The sequence below is a fragment of the Coccinella septempunctata genome, chromosome 4 (assembly GCF_907165205.1).
Source record: "Coccinella septempunctata chromosome 4, icCocSept1.1, whole genome shotgun sequence".
In the NCBI taxonomy this organism is placed as follows: Eukaryota; Metazoa; Arthropoda; class Insecta; order Coleoptera; family Coccinellidae; genus Coccinella; species Coccinella septempunctata.
This window is the reverse complement of record NC_058192.1, coordinates 406,195-421,814: the sequence shown is the minus strand read 5'-3', so window position 1 is coordinate 421,814 and position 15,620 is coordinate 406,195. Positions and strand designations below refer to the sequence as shown.

At 37.4% G+C, this 15,620-nt stretch overlaps 1 protein-coding gene across 1 annotated transcript in view; it reads right to left on the bottom strand.

Annotated features, from left to right (window-relative positions):
- Window positions 1-15,620, bottom strand: part of LOC123310734 (pickpocket protein 28-like) — a 103,016-nt gene that overhangs the window by 13,450 nt on the left and 73,946 nt on the right. The window lies entirely within an intron of this gene.

Below are 15,620 nucleotides of genomic sequence, written 5' to 3'. Positions count from 1 at the left end.
ACAAAACTGATATAAATTGTCGCATTAATTACAATTTACCATGTTTTCCTTCTTTTTTGGTTAGGAATGCAGTTTCACTCTTCCAACCGAGACTGTCTGTTAATCCGACCCTGTCTCGATCCTTATTAGTATTTTACTGTGCCGTAAGTGAATAAAAATCATCACTATATCGCCGGAGACCATAATTAGAAGTATCATGGGCAACTTGGATACGGGATATTTTCATATTTGCTTGTAAAATCTGTATTTTATTTGATTTTAAAGGAAACGACGTTTACGATCCACAACGCTTAGAATATTGAAAGTAATGTGGCAATTCGAGGATTTCGTAATAATAAAATATCAGATTGATAATTATTCACGTGGTAACGGTCAGGCACTGGAAAATTGACCTGACATGTCCGATTGGCTACAATTTTTAATGAAACTCTCATGTTACAGACGGGTGTACAAATTGAAAATTGGGAAATTTGAACTTAAATGTTATAGAAAGACTCAGGCATTGTCAGAAATATTTTTTTTTCAGTGGAGTATTTGAAAAAGAGCTCTTCTGCATAGACTACCCAAACAGCCTTGATGTTATGAAAAAATGGCTTATCTATGAATTCTGCTTGATATTGCACGTACATCTGTTGATCTATGTTGATAGCGTTGATATTGTAGTTAGCGAATGAACAGGCGTGTCGGAGGCGTTCTAGCCTTGAGCAAGGTGGAACCCACGAGAAACACGAAACACCCACTCCTCGCAGAGAACCTGTTAACACGGTCCTGCTAACACCTCGGAATTCAATTAGGAAATCCACTGAAACCAACACCTCCGATGCGAGAGCTTACCAACACTGCGTTTTCGCATTTACAGGGCGAGCCTCAACTAGCCACTAAATTCCAATAGTTAGTGGACTCTTGAAGTCGAAAGACATCTTCATTTACTGAATTCATCTTAGTTCTAAGCAAAGATTATAGAGTTAGGTTAGGTTAACTCTCTAATCTTTGAGTCTAACAGAAACTCAATGGTCGCCAGCGTTCAAAATCAAAGTCGTAGGTAGCAATCATTCATAGATGGCGCCACAAAGCGGACATGCCGCGTTAGGTCTCACTGTGCTAACAAATGTCATTAGCAGTGCGTTAGCAGGATGATGCAGTCTATTTTGCGTGTCCTGAAAGCTGTCAAAATGGAAGTTTGTGTTTATGTTCGTTTCGTTTTTCCGATTCTGAAGTCGCCTTCAGCAGTGCCGTACTTGAAATTTAATTTGTCGAAATTCTGGGGGTTATAACTCCGCCATCTTGAATATTTTTTGGGGAAATGATTTATTTCGATGTAAAAAGAAGCCTCAGCATCATTTCAATTCTGCACAACGTAGCTACAGACGAAACAGATCTCACGCTTCCAGTTCTTGGGCATCGAAGAAGGAATTTACGATCGTTTCAAAGTCTGAAAATTTATGCATCCAACCGCGAACAGATTTTATGCGTATAAGGATCGTCCGAATCACGTCCATCCGTCCAATCTGCCCTGCTCTAAACATCGAACTCGAATCGGCTTTAAATTATCGTAAAATCTATCGAATTAAAACCGAGTCGGAGGGAATAAACTTAAATTTTATGTTCCCGTTTTAGGTTGCTACTCCCTAATTTAATCTGCGTTACATATCTCTTATTCCTATAACTGCGTTTTACGGCTGTCATTCCGTCGAGATACGTCCCTATTCCTGTCAATTCTGCAGTGGTCGCAGATAAATACGACGTTTCAATATCGACGGACGCTCAATAATTGATTCTGATACGTCTGGCCAACGGAATTCAGAATTCGAAGTACAGGGAAGGTATCTGAAGCTCGGATAAGTCGTAACAGTTAAAAAACACGAATATTGAGGATCTGTAAATCATTTTTCTGTATACATGAGTCTTAACTCAAAACTACTCCTTAGAAATGGTTGAAAACTGATCGTTTCTAAGCCTGGCAAATATGTGCCTAAAAATCTTTCATTCATCAATTCATCAAGTATTTTCCAGTTTTGTTTTCTATGCCCTTTAGTTCAGCTTATTGTGCAACTAGATGGAACTCCCAACAACTTCAGATTAATCACCAAGAAAGTCGATATAAAATCACTCTTTACCCAATGATACAAACATTCAAACAACATTGGAAAAGACCATCAAAAAGGCAAATCAAGATCATCAAGATTGATGAATGGTTCATCACGAATCAACTCATTAAAAACAAGAAGAACACAAAGGCACACAGGACAAAACAAAGTAAAGCTGAATTACCAGAAGATAAAACTTTTGGAAACAACATAGAATGACCCTCAAAATTTCTTGGGTTTGGGCGATTTTCTAGATTGAGAGGAACGCATGAAGAATTCATCAGGAAAATTAAATTCCGCAACATATGCTCACAGAAGTATATCTTCTCACGTTAATGAAGCACCAACAATAAACTTCTACTACGCCTGCTTCGAATCCACAGTACGGTATTGTATTTTGAGGGTCCTTCACAGATATTTTTGTTGTACAGAAACGAGCATTACAAGAATGAAAGCTGAAGACTGAAGAAAGTTGCATAGGAGTCTCAAAAGACACAAAATCCTCGAAATATTCGCTTTATCTATCTATGAATGCTTGATAATTTTGTCACAGAACACCATCGAATTCCAAACTGAAAAAACCATAGTTATCGAACAAGAACCATCGACATCATGAACCCAATTCATAGACTTACTCTCACAGAAAAAGGAACATAGTACACAGGTGCTTCAACTTCTTCAACAACATACCAAACATGCTATAAAGACTGAGATCACATAAAAACTTCAAGCCAAAACTTGGAAAGTATCAAATAGAACCCTACAGCATACTAGAACATCTTGACCCAAACTGAATCAAAAATTTTTTGGCACCATTTCTTGCAGTTTCATAATCTTAGAAATAAAGAAGCTTATTTATTTATTCAGATTAAGGTTGAGTGTTTCACCTGGGACACCCTGTAGGTATAGACATTTTCATGATGTGTCCACGAGGAGGTCATTTATAGGAATAGGGAGGCTGAAAACCTCTTTGCGGTGTATGTCATCGCGGGCTGATCCAATATTGCTACCCTTTCAAGCCGTAATGATGCATCGGGACACACTGTGAATGTTTTCACCGGAGCGTAGAGCGTCTAATGAAAAAGAAAGGGCCAAATAATCAGAGGGAAAAGTATCACGCTGACCTCCCCGGTAGTCGTTGTTGTTATCGCAACATTTCTATCAATGGTTTTCATTAGACTGAGTAACGTTATTGTCCGACCGCTTGCAGAGAAAAGTGGATGATTATTATTGAATTTGTCTCGTATCTATCTCCGTTTGATTACCCTTAATTAAGTGGTTTATTTGTAACGAGCGCGTGGAGAAACGAAATTCGGAAATCTCTTTCTAAAGGTTGAAGTTGTTAGTCTCCAATGGTTGATTTTAGTTTTTTTCACGATGGTTATCCGATGTGAAAAGGTGATTTTTACGAGAACGAGAAGCTGAAATGAACTGCTATTTACGACTAGAAATGAGAAGGATGCGAGAAGTTGGGGTTTTGAGGGTAGTACGCCCTAAAAACGCCACTTATACGAGGATATGTCCAAAAAATCAATCATGATTACTCCATGGCAATCCCAAGAGACTGAAGCAAGAACTTTTCCAGCAGATTTTCGGACACGAAACTTCTTGGGTCTTGGAGAACCAGAGTGTCGTCATTCCATCGATTGTTGCTTTGTTTCTGGATCGAAGAAATGTACCCAAGTCTCATCCACAGTAAAAATTCGGTTTGAGAAGTCTTCATGCGTAGACTTCTACCCTTGCACGCTTTTGGTCAACATTCAAACATTTGGGGATCCATTTTCCTGCAATTTTTCTCATCTCAAATTGACGTGAACTATATGATGAACGCGCTCGTATGAAATATTCAGTGCTTAAGATATCCGTTTCAGCCCTATTCGACGGTCTGATGAAATCATGTCATGAACTGCATCGATATTTTCGGGGACTGACACAGAAACTGGCCTTCCCGATCGGTCATCATCTTCCATGGAAAATTTACCTCTTTTGATGCTTACAGTCCATTTTTTCACGGTCCCATACGAAGGACATTGATCACCAAGGGTATTAAGCATATCTTCGTAAATCTGCTGACCTCTTAACCCTTATACAGGTACTTGATGATGGCTCGCTACTCCAATTTTTCGATTTTCACAATTTCGGTGGACATTTTAAAAGAAAGTTTAATTTATTGCGTAACTCTGGTTTACTTTTTTGACCTCAAACTTCACACTGATATTTCTAATAACTTATTGTTCGTTGCTATGGAAATGCAATATTTTTTTATGCATGGAACTGATGTAGGCTAACTAGATATCAATACATCCTCGTATTATAGCTGGTCAAACTTTTCAAGATATCCATTTCATTTGCGGCTCACATATAGTTTAACTAAGGATATGTATTGGACCTACAAGTGAGAAAGGCGCACCAAGGAAGGGGTTTGCATCAGCAAATGCAGCTTCCTTCCCTTGCTCGAGTTCGAGCATCAGGAACTGGCTGCAGCAAGACAGCCTTATCGTAAACAATGATAAAATATAAATAGTAGTGTACGCTTCGACCATTCCCAATAGCATAAACCATTTCAGACTAATAATATCTCATCTGACCATTACTCCTCCTTGCACATTACTCCCGGTTGTAGCCACTTATTACCATATTCCTCATCGAGAGGGTAATATTTCTCGGAACAAACGTTTCGATTTATTTACAGTATTAAATACATCGGTTTGCTACGTCCTTTGGCTCCTCCGATGTGCCCCCCATCGGGTTATGCTCGTAAACTAGGGCTCCGGACTTCTCGCATGATTTGTGCTGATGTTTCTTCATTTTGATGTCCACAGATTTACTATCCTATCATCGGATACCGATAAGCTGGTTTTATGCCATTATTTCGGAACGTCATCGGGCGTTTTCAATTGGGATTTTTATCGTCATTCAATTTTTCGACCACTGACGGTGATTTTTCCTTCATTAAGTCTTGGAGATGTGGATTTTCGAATAGTGGGATTCCGAAATAAACTGCTCTATTGAATCTCCTCTTCTTGAGAAACTCCCCCTTCTACAGAATGAGAAGGACCCTAGATTTCTCAGAGAAATCTTTGCGCCACAGCTGAAGGTTCTTTAAAATCAGAGAATATTTTTTCTCCACGGAGTTTCCCACTGAATTCCTGCTATTTGTTCGCCGTGGAAAGGGCAAATTCGATCCCTTTCGTGTACTAATTCGCGAATCAAAAGCTGGAGATTTAATTAACAAACTCCGCATAAATATTAATTAAAACTTCCTCGGTTAGGTCGAGATCATAACGAAGTAACAACTAAATTAATTTATTGAGCTTAATGAAAGGCGGCACATCTGTAATTAAGGAGGAACTTCCGCCTTTTTTAATTTGTTCTTCCCGTGAAATATCTCCTTCAGTTTTCGAAATTAACGCAGAGGAAAATGTTGGAAATTCACCGTATATACCTTTCTGGATCCTTCATCGAAAGAGGGAACACTGAATGTGAAAGTTCGATATCTACAGGGCGATTCGAAGCGACAGGGAATTCCAGACACTATACAGAGTGTAGGTGAAAAAATATTCCAAGAACTTCGCACCATAGACTTGAAACATCTGTATAAGAAAGATGGAGTGAGCATCAATATTAGGAATAATCCTTCCATAATGAATACTCTCATCCATGAAGTGTCAGAGTCATCCTCAGTGTCTGGTCGTCCGTCATAAACAACAAGAACACAAGCACAATAGCGATACATGGACGATATAAACGTATTCCCAAACAAACAAAACATATATAAGAGGCATAAAAAATAAATACGCTATTTGTTTTCCTCGGACATAACTATTCGAATACCATTTCTTTCACTCACGAAAATAATTAATTCAGAATTTGAGGCCCACTGGTGGGTCATTAAATATTCAGATATAATGAGCGTTGTGAATGAACACATCCCGTAGTCCATAAACTTTAACTACCCAAGATCTACGGTCATCTTTTATTTTCTCCTTTAACAAATATTATTGGGGGACTCTAAAATTTCAATATTTATGGTTCCGAGCTGGGACTAGACGCTCGTGCTTTCCTCTTATACATGTCTGGCTCTAGAAAGATCACCTATCTTCTATCAGGAAGGACTTTATAGAGAAAATGCTACCAATATTTAATCTGATGAGAGTATTTTATGTGTACGATGAAACTACTAGATTCAAACTTTCAGATTTCTCCTCAGAAACATTGATGGTTGTGAGTTGTGTCTTTTCGTTAACTTCAGCAGTAGAAACAAAACACCTACCAAAAGAAAAGATTTGACGTTATGTAATATTCAAAAAAATGGAAACCTCCCCATTTTTCGTTTGGCCACGCTGGTTTTACGACCGTCGTAAATCAGGAAAGACCTGGGAGACGTCACCGTCAGATTGATGATATTTTTTTGTGCGCATCGAAACCTCCTCGGTGTGAGCAGCCTTAGCCCAATAAAGTCAAGAAGACACAAGGATATATTTACGATTCTCGAAACGGTCATTTTTGAAACGTCGCGTTACATTAGATCCAGTGGTTTATGAGTTATGACGTTTCGAGATGGATCGAAGAGGCCTAGTTATGGTTTCGAGAATTGATGTTAGCGAGGAGAATGATTAGTCGTAAATTTTCATTTGATGAATGGTGCTTGTCACGAGCTACACAGATCATATTTTATGGGATTTTGAATCGATCTCGTAAAGTACGGACGTGTGTGTTGTTTTAATGCGATCCAGTCTTGAGTGTTCGCCAATAATGGTACAGACTGCATTCTTCACGAACCTGAAGAAAAAATCGAGAATGAAAAATACTGCTCTAGATAGGAATTCGACTAAATTGTGGATTTTATACCTTATAAGATCTATATTGTATCCCCATCAGAGCTGTTTTCGACTCTATTTCGTCTAAGTGAGTTGTTCAACAGTTAACCATCTAAATTTCTGTTGTAGCATCACAGTGGGGGTTGAAATAATATAATTTTGTCGACTTCAATAATTTCACTGATAGAATACAATAATAGAAATGACCCTGAGCATGATATTTGTTCGAGACTCTTCAGCAAGGATTGGCCGAGGACAATTAAAAGCTCACCGCTGTTAGAATCATTTATAACGCACCCCGTAGAAAATAAAACAGATCTGTTAATCCCCATTTCACCCGAAACAACTCATATTCCCGAAGAAACACAGAAAGATCTCGAATTCGATAAAGCCTCTATAAATTAACTAGTTGTACAGTTTTTAATAACAATATTAATAACAATGCGGCCTTCTGTCCCAGTGGGACAATAAAAAACCACCCTTTGCGCTCTGCGGGATAGCTCCCTGCAGTGACATCACAGCTGCCCTATGGCCAGAGCGAATTACGACTTTTTTATTCGATAGATCTGGAATAATAAATCGAATCGCAACGGATAATTCATCATTATTATTTTCGTGTAGTCCCTTTCTTTTCTCGGAAATGTTAGAAATTGTGGAATTTGGACGATTCATTATGGTCGTCGATTTTTTGAGCGTGGAAAATGGCCCAAGAAGACTCCCTCAGAGTTATCCCAATTTGAAATTCGACTCTGATATTTGACGATCCATTGGTTGGTATAACAATGGATAGGTACAGTGGAGGGAATACAGTTTGATCCATGTGCTGATAGTTTTCATTGGTCTTAACAAAAAATAAGGTAATTAATATAATTGTTACTATGGATGAGTCTTGAGTACGTTTCTACGATCCAGAAACAAAGCAACAATCGATGGAATTGCGACACTCTGGTTCTCCAAGACCTAAGAAGTTTCCTGTCCTTCTGGAAAAGTTCTTGCTTCAGTTTTTTGGGATTGCCATTGAGTAATCATGATTGATTTTTTGGATAAGGGTAGAACAAGAACCGCAGATTACTATTCGACATTACTGACCTCTCTACGGAAAAAATTAAAGAGAAATGACGCGGAAAGCTATCCAAATGTGTTATGTAAAAAATTCCATTTTTCCTGGATCTAACCTATCAAAATGTATAGGAACTTTAACACAAAACACAAGGGGAGTTAAACTTACTTCAAATGATTGATGATGATTGACAGCTTCTAATTCTAATCGAAAATTTCTAGAAATTTATAACCGAAAGATAATGACAAATATATGGTGGGTTCCAAAACCTGCATAGGTAGGTACCTCATACCTACCAATCGGCTTCAAAGGGTAAAGGCCTCTAAAGGTTTCGCATTTGACTTTAAATCGCATCATTAAGTTTAGCTCCTTTCGCACCTAGACGTCATAAGTCATCTTTCAGGTTCGAAAAACCCGTCGTATAGCCATATTCCATATTTACCGATTCTATTAACAAAGCCCCAGATCAGGAGATCTTATCTGTACGGAGGGTTCAGACAAGCCGTATAATATTAATGTCCCTAAAGATGTCCGACTTAAATGATGGGACAATTTCGTATAGGAGACCATAAATACCGAAGAAAACCTATTTAACATGACATCTCTACCTCGGTTGATCGGACCGAGTCTCCGAAAGGACCACAGAACGTTTAATACATGACGATTCTGTGGTCGAAAGGACGCCGCGGTGACGTACGGTTGAAACAAATGATTCCGAACACTTGGATGCGGGCAAGGCGAACGCGATATCGGACTCCCTATTGTTTTTTATCTGATGGACAAGAGATGCAGCTGGAAATTGATGTTTTGCCAGGTTTGTGGGTTATCTACGATCCAGATAGATCGGAGAAACAAAGATTTCCGAACTGGGGGCTTTTTTCTGTGAACTATCCGCCATCTTTCACTCTTATACATGCATCAGTTGGCAGTTACGCAGAATTTTAGGAAAGTTCCCGGTAGAATTTCAATTATTGCGTGTTAAATTATTAGTTCCATTTTTTCAATCAAAAATATAGTTCTATGATCTTAGATTTCTCATGATTATTATACAGGGTGGGTTATTATCACATGAAGTTGACATAAAAAAAAATATTCTGGTAATGACATTGTTTTTGTTCAAAACGACAATTGTTTCATGTAAAAAAAGCGAAAAACGAAAAAAGGATATAATCCTTATTGAACATTCCATACTTTCAGATAGTGCCATGAACGTCATGATGAAGTGAAGCCACAAAACCATCATTAAGGGCAAATTTCTCCTTTCAAATTCCACCAATCCATCCCAGTTTTTTTCACACTCCGATTGTCAGCGAACGATCAATCACTCGGATTTTATAATCCAATATTTCGAAACGACCGTAAACCAACAAAGATGAACGTTGTAAAAAGTTCAACTTAATAGATTTGTTGGGCGTTGTAAATCTCTTTGCCATGACCACCGTGAAATTCTCGAGAGTCCGGTGGTGTAAACAATCCTTGTTAGAAAATTGCAGCCCCGAACAAAACAGCTGAGGATTTGGGACCCAAATTCCATTGTTGAAAGTTGACTTTTAAATTAGATTTCTCCCTGACTATGGCAATGCTTTGGTTTATTGCCCGTTCCTGGAAGGCCATTGGTCATGCTATTTGTTATTTTGCTGAGGGATGATCTGTCTGGCATTTGAGTGAATAATTTGCGTTCTCTCACAAGTCAACCCTTGCTCACCCCTATCGGAATACACTAGAATTCGATTCATTCATTCAATATCGAATGAATGATCAAAATGGAATAATGAAATAATTATAATTAGTTAACGACCATCTCTCAATGATACTGGTATATCTTTACATAACCTCATGACTATCTTAAGTGTCATAGTGACTTTTTTTTAATTATGACTTCTAAGGTAGCCAAATTTCCATGACTACCTTAAGTATCAGAGTGACTTTTTTTTTAACTATAACTTCTGAGGTAGCCAAATTCCCATGATTTCCTCCATTTCGACGAATTCGTTCTTGAGGAAGTTTAAACTGATTCCAATTTTTTAGGAATTTCTCGATGGTCAACTTCTAAAATCTAAATGTGATACATATTCTGAAAGCGCAACTCTTCTAGTTATAAATCTGAGAATTTCATCCATTTCAGCACAACTGTTCGGTCTTAAGGGAGTTTCAACTGACCCCATCTTTTTGGGGATTTTTCGATGGTCAACTTGCGAGTAGTTTTTCTTCCAGGAAAATTACCGCAGATCTAAATGTGATACATATTCTGAAAGCGCAACTCTTCTAGTTAAAAATCTGAGAATTTTATCCATTTCAGCACAACTGTTCGGTCTTGAGGAAGTTTCAACTGACCCCATCTTTTTGGGGATTTTTCGATGGTCAACTTGCGAGTAGTTTTTCTTTCAGGAAAATTACCGCAGATCTAAATGTGATACATATTCTGAAAGCGCAACTCTTCTAGTTGAAAATCTGAGAATTTCATCCATTTCGGCACTACTGTTCGGTCTTGAGGAAGTTTCAACTGACCCCATCTTTTTGGGGATTTTTCGATCGTCAACTTGCGAGTAGTTTTTCTTCCAGGAAAATTACCGCAGATCTAAATGTGATACATATTCTGAAAGCGCAACTCTTCCAGTTAAAAATCTGAGAATTTCATCCATTTCAACACAACTGTTCGGTCTTGAGGAAGTTTCAACTGACCCCAACTTTTTGGGGATTTTTCGATGGTCAACTTGCGAGTAGTTTTTCTTTCAGGAAAATTACCGCAGATCTTAATGTGATACATATTCTGAAAGAGCAACTCTTCTAGTTAAAAATCTGAGAAATTCACCAATTCCGGTGCGACCGTTTGATCTTGATATATTTTTAACCGAACCCATCTTTTTGGGAATTTTTCGAAGGTCGATTTTCGAGATGCGTATTTCCCAGAAAAAATCATTCAAATAATTATCGCAAAGAGAATGTGTAACATTTCGCGTTTTCACCCTTCGCTTTCGTCAAAAGTCTCTCCGAACCTGTCTCTAAATACCGAATTGCACTTCTCCACATCCGAAGGACCGTTGAAATGCGTTAATAACAAGACAATACTCGAGACCTAACAATAAAAATCCCCCTCGGAACCGTCAAAGTTGAGAATCAAAGTCAACACACACTCGAAATAACTGAAAATCGTCTTGATCGTTCCATTTCTCACGAATCTAAGATATCCAGGGGCGTAATTGCTCCCGGCCCTTACCGGAAGTAGCACGTGCATCGCGGTACACTGCAAATTTTCATTGTTCCCCATGGTAGTAATTATGACATGGGCGAGCTGAGAAGTCACGAGGGGGAAAAACGAGTGCTGAATATCGCATTGTAATTCCTGTACATCACAAAAGACGCTGGTTGATTTCTTTGGCCCAGTGTGAGGTATTTTCAAAATAATTATGCGTTCGATGAAAGGCGATGTTCGATTGTGTTTGCTCTTGTAGTACGAATCGGGTAGGTAACATTCAAATGGCCTTGCTCAAGGGTGAAATTGCTTCTTTCCAGACGAAATTGTCAACGAATACTAACGGATTTTTTACTGGGGAATCGGCAGTTGCAATTAACATCTAACTGTGAATAAATTCAGTAATAGTCCAGGGCTAAACTATACCTACCTCGTTTAATAACTGTTAGATAGTTATTTCTTCAGGTTCGTCTAGCATAGTTACTCCATCATAATAAAAGTCTTGATTTTTACTACTCGATAATGTGTTTTATTTACGTCTTCAATTTCCTCAAAATTTTCTAAGGATGGAAGAAAGAACTTCAGTGTGTGGTGTAGAGGAGAGCTTCTTTTTTGGAACTGCAGTCACATATCATATCAGAGACAGGTTGTCTCTGATCAAAACACATAGCTGCATCGTCTCTAGTTTACCCACTTTCTTGTAAAATTGTTTTTTCTAAGGCTGCCAACAATGCAAACCCCTGATACTGCCTTGATTGTAGAAATGATACCAAACTTTAAGCCTTTCTTATGATTGGTTGAGATGGATTCACTCAATATAAAGCAGATTATCATTATATTTATCAAGTAATATTATGACAGTTTCAAGTCATGGTCATCGATATTTTGATGACATATAAGATTCTGTCATGCGGAGAAAAATATATCGGAGCCAAGAGACAATTTTTTCAGATTTTCGTATACCAATTTTCAATTTTCAATTTAGCAGTTTCTGAGGAAAAATCTTGGGCTGACTGCCAAATTTTGCTTCGTTCGTGCTCCAGATAACTCATACAATCTACAATCTGCCACAGAGTGGACTGTAGATAAACTCCTGTTGGAAGAAACGCCGAACATCAATCGAATATATCACCTCATCCTAGCCATCAACTTCAAATGAGCCGCGATAGTAATACGAATGGAAAGGTGTTCCATTGGATTGAATAATGGAATTTTTATTCCACAATACGACGGCTTACTCAAATGAAACCGAGACGAATCATACGTGAACTTCTCCTCATAGAGTGGACCAAACAATCAGATGGGTACTTTCAGACGCATCGCGAATCATTTTGAAGTCTTTCGCGAAAATTGGTCAGTGCTGAAATGCAAACATCGAAACGAGTCTTTTTGGCATCTTCAGAGATGCCTCACAGAACACAGAACTGATGAATATGATCCGGAAGAGAAGTAATTATTTCCCCACCCCACCCTTAAGTAGCAGATTACGAAGCTTTCATTGGTTCATTTGTCTATACGCATTGGTTTCACATTAGTCTTATCGATGACTGGTAGCTGAGCGTCTATATTTTCTTGAGTAGCAGGTAACGAAGCTTTCATTCGTTCATTTGCCTATACGCATTGGTTTCACATTAGTCTTATCGATGACTGGTAGCTGAGCGTCTTTATATTTTCTGCTGCTATCATTTCTATGGTGTTTATATCTCGATGTTGGGTTTATCCGTCAAGGTATGTTCTGCAAGGGCTGACTTATCCGTTTAATACAGTCGGAAGCCACAAAGTGTTAAAAAATTGGAGATGCCAAAAAATTTGGCATGCAGTAGCAAGATTGCCGCCTAGTCAAGTGGCAATGATATCGGTGTGAATGGCCCCACTCTTCATCTAGAAGAGTTATTCCTCTGGACGACTATAGAAATTGTAGAGTCAGGATGGCTTTGAAGTTGCCGAAGTATCATTCGGTGCAATAATTAAAGCAATTTGGGAGGGCTATTTCTGTTCAACGAAGCAGGTTTCTAATGTCATTGTTTGATTTCATCACGTCATTACGTGTTCATCAATCTTTCGGGTTATTTTAATTCGATTATTTTGTAATGGGGGGACTACCTTAATTTTATCGAGTAGCCGACTTTGCCTTATTATACAGGGTGAGTCTTTGACTCGTACAAATATTTTAACAGTAGATTCTTGAGGTCGAAAGAAACACCCTTTTCCTTTAGCATTTTTCCCGAATCTGCTCGGTTTAGAAGATACAGGCTGTTGAAAAACCATAAAAAAACTCTTATTTTTAGTTCAATTTCACAAATGTGAAACGTGTAATGAATTTCGGAATATAGTTTTCCATTAATTTGATGAATCTTTTTCGAACAAAAGATATCACCCACGTCTTCCAGTTTTCTCATTATGACCCTTACGTACCATAAAAATACCAAAAATTCAAAGAACCCAACTTTTGCAATAAAGTTGGATGCTATCTAATGAATATTTGAACGTTTTGTTCAATAAGAGTATTCTTAATATTTTCTCGTTTCGCCATTTTCGAGTAATGTTCAAAAATTAAAAATTATGAGTGAAATTTGATAAATTTGGTGGTTCGGCTGAATTCAAGTCTGTTTAAAAGATCCACAGATGTGTAGTGTCATAGAATTAGCTAGTTATTCTGAAGTTAATTTTGTTTTTCCAGGTGTGGCACAGCTCCTTATGGAAACTTAAAATGGCTATCTTTTTATCAGGGCTGAATAACAAAAAATGTTCAGGAAAAGAGTTCTTCCTCTGACCTCTAAAATCTGCTGTTAAAATATTTGTAATAGTCAAAGACTCACTCAAGAGAGGTATAGGTAATGATGAATCTACATAGTTAGATGATCTCGAATTTGTTATCCTTATCTCTATCCTGGATGCTTTTTCTCATAAAGTAGATTAATGATGCGCATTTGTCGCAGGACTGTATCAATCTCAATGTATTTGGGTCCCCAATTAGGGAAGACTGTCCCCTAATTGGATATTCACTTAATTCGTGTAGATTTGCACAGATCGGTAGTGGTTAGAGTGCTCCTAATCTAACCATATATAGATAGACAATCTTTCGTAGGTTTTCCTTTCATCAGAACCTCTATCCACCTACCATCTTCTTGATATTGGTGAATTTGAAATGAAATTGAATGATTGTTTTATATCAATGTCCAATGAGACATTCAATCTGAATATTTAAATGAGTCAGATTAGGTATAGCAAGAAAAAATCTTCTACTGAGAAATATTGCGACAATAATTGAAGCTTTGAACCTACTTCTTTTTATACACTGTGTGTCTCTCATTTCGAATAAATACAGCCTGTCCTTAATTTGAGATATCTTTAATTTTTTAAATGATACCTAGAGCTAATTTTTAGGTACACACCTATATCAAATAAGATCATGTATCATATGAAGGAACCAAATATCACATTATTCAAATTCTTACCTATTCCCCGTCGTTGAATAGATATTTGAAAAACATCAACTATGTACTTCAAAAATGAGGAATCTGACTCCTGAAATAATTCAGGAAGTTGAAAAAAAAATCAAGAGGCTTTTGTCTATGAATTTTAGTCGAACAAACATGTGTTTTTCAAATTTCACAGATATTTTTCAATTTTTGAACATCGAATTACTCGAAAACGGTACATTATACGAGAAAATGTGAAGAATACTTTTATTTTATAAAATGTTCAAATATTCATAAAATAGTGTCGAACTTAGTTTCAAGAGTTGGGTTTTTTGAATTTTTGGTATTTTTCTGGTACGTAATTAGTTCGGTCATAATGAGAAAACTGGAAGACGTGGGTGATATCTTGTATTCGAAAAACCCGTTTGTGAGATAGAACAAAATTTTTTTTTATTTCTATATTTTTTGAACAGCCTGTATCTCTTAAAGCAAGCCGAATCTGCAAAAATGGTAAATCCAAAAAGCGTTTTTTTTTACCCTAAGAATCTGTTGTTGAAATATTTGTACGACTCATAGACTCACCCTGTATTACTTTCGAGAATAGTCATGAAAAATATAAGTTTAGATGGAATTTCAAAAAAAGTGTATAGCCTACTTATGGACAAATCCTTGATCGATTGTTTTTAGGAAGGTTAATTGATTTTTGCGACTCAGAAAAAAAATTTCCGATTGATTCTCATTTCAACCCTAATGAAGAACAGTCAACAGGGTATGGCCACAGATTACAGGAATGTAATAAGAATTTTTTTTCATTTTAATCCGTATGTTGATATGAAAGAGGACCTTGAAATTTAATGTGAATTTCAAGAAATTAAGAAAAAATAAAGGAACCTGAAAATTTCCTTTCACGTAATCGAATTTTCCTCTTATGTTGAAAATTTGGGAAATTATCCCGTCCCATAGAACAGCCAATTAAAGTAGTCGTATTCTAGAGCGCACAGAGAGATTACCCCCTGTACGAGCAACACACAAACGCCG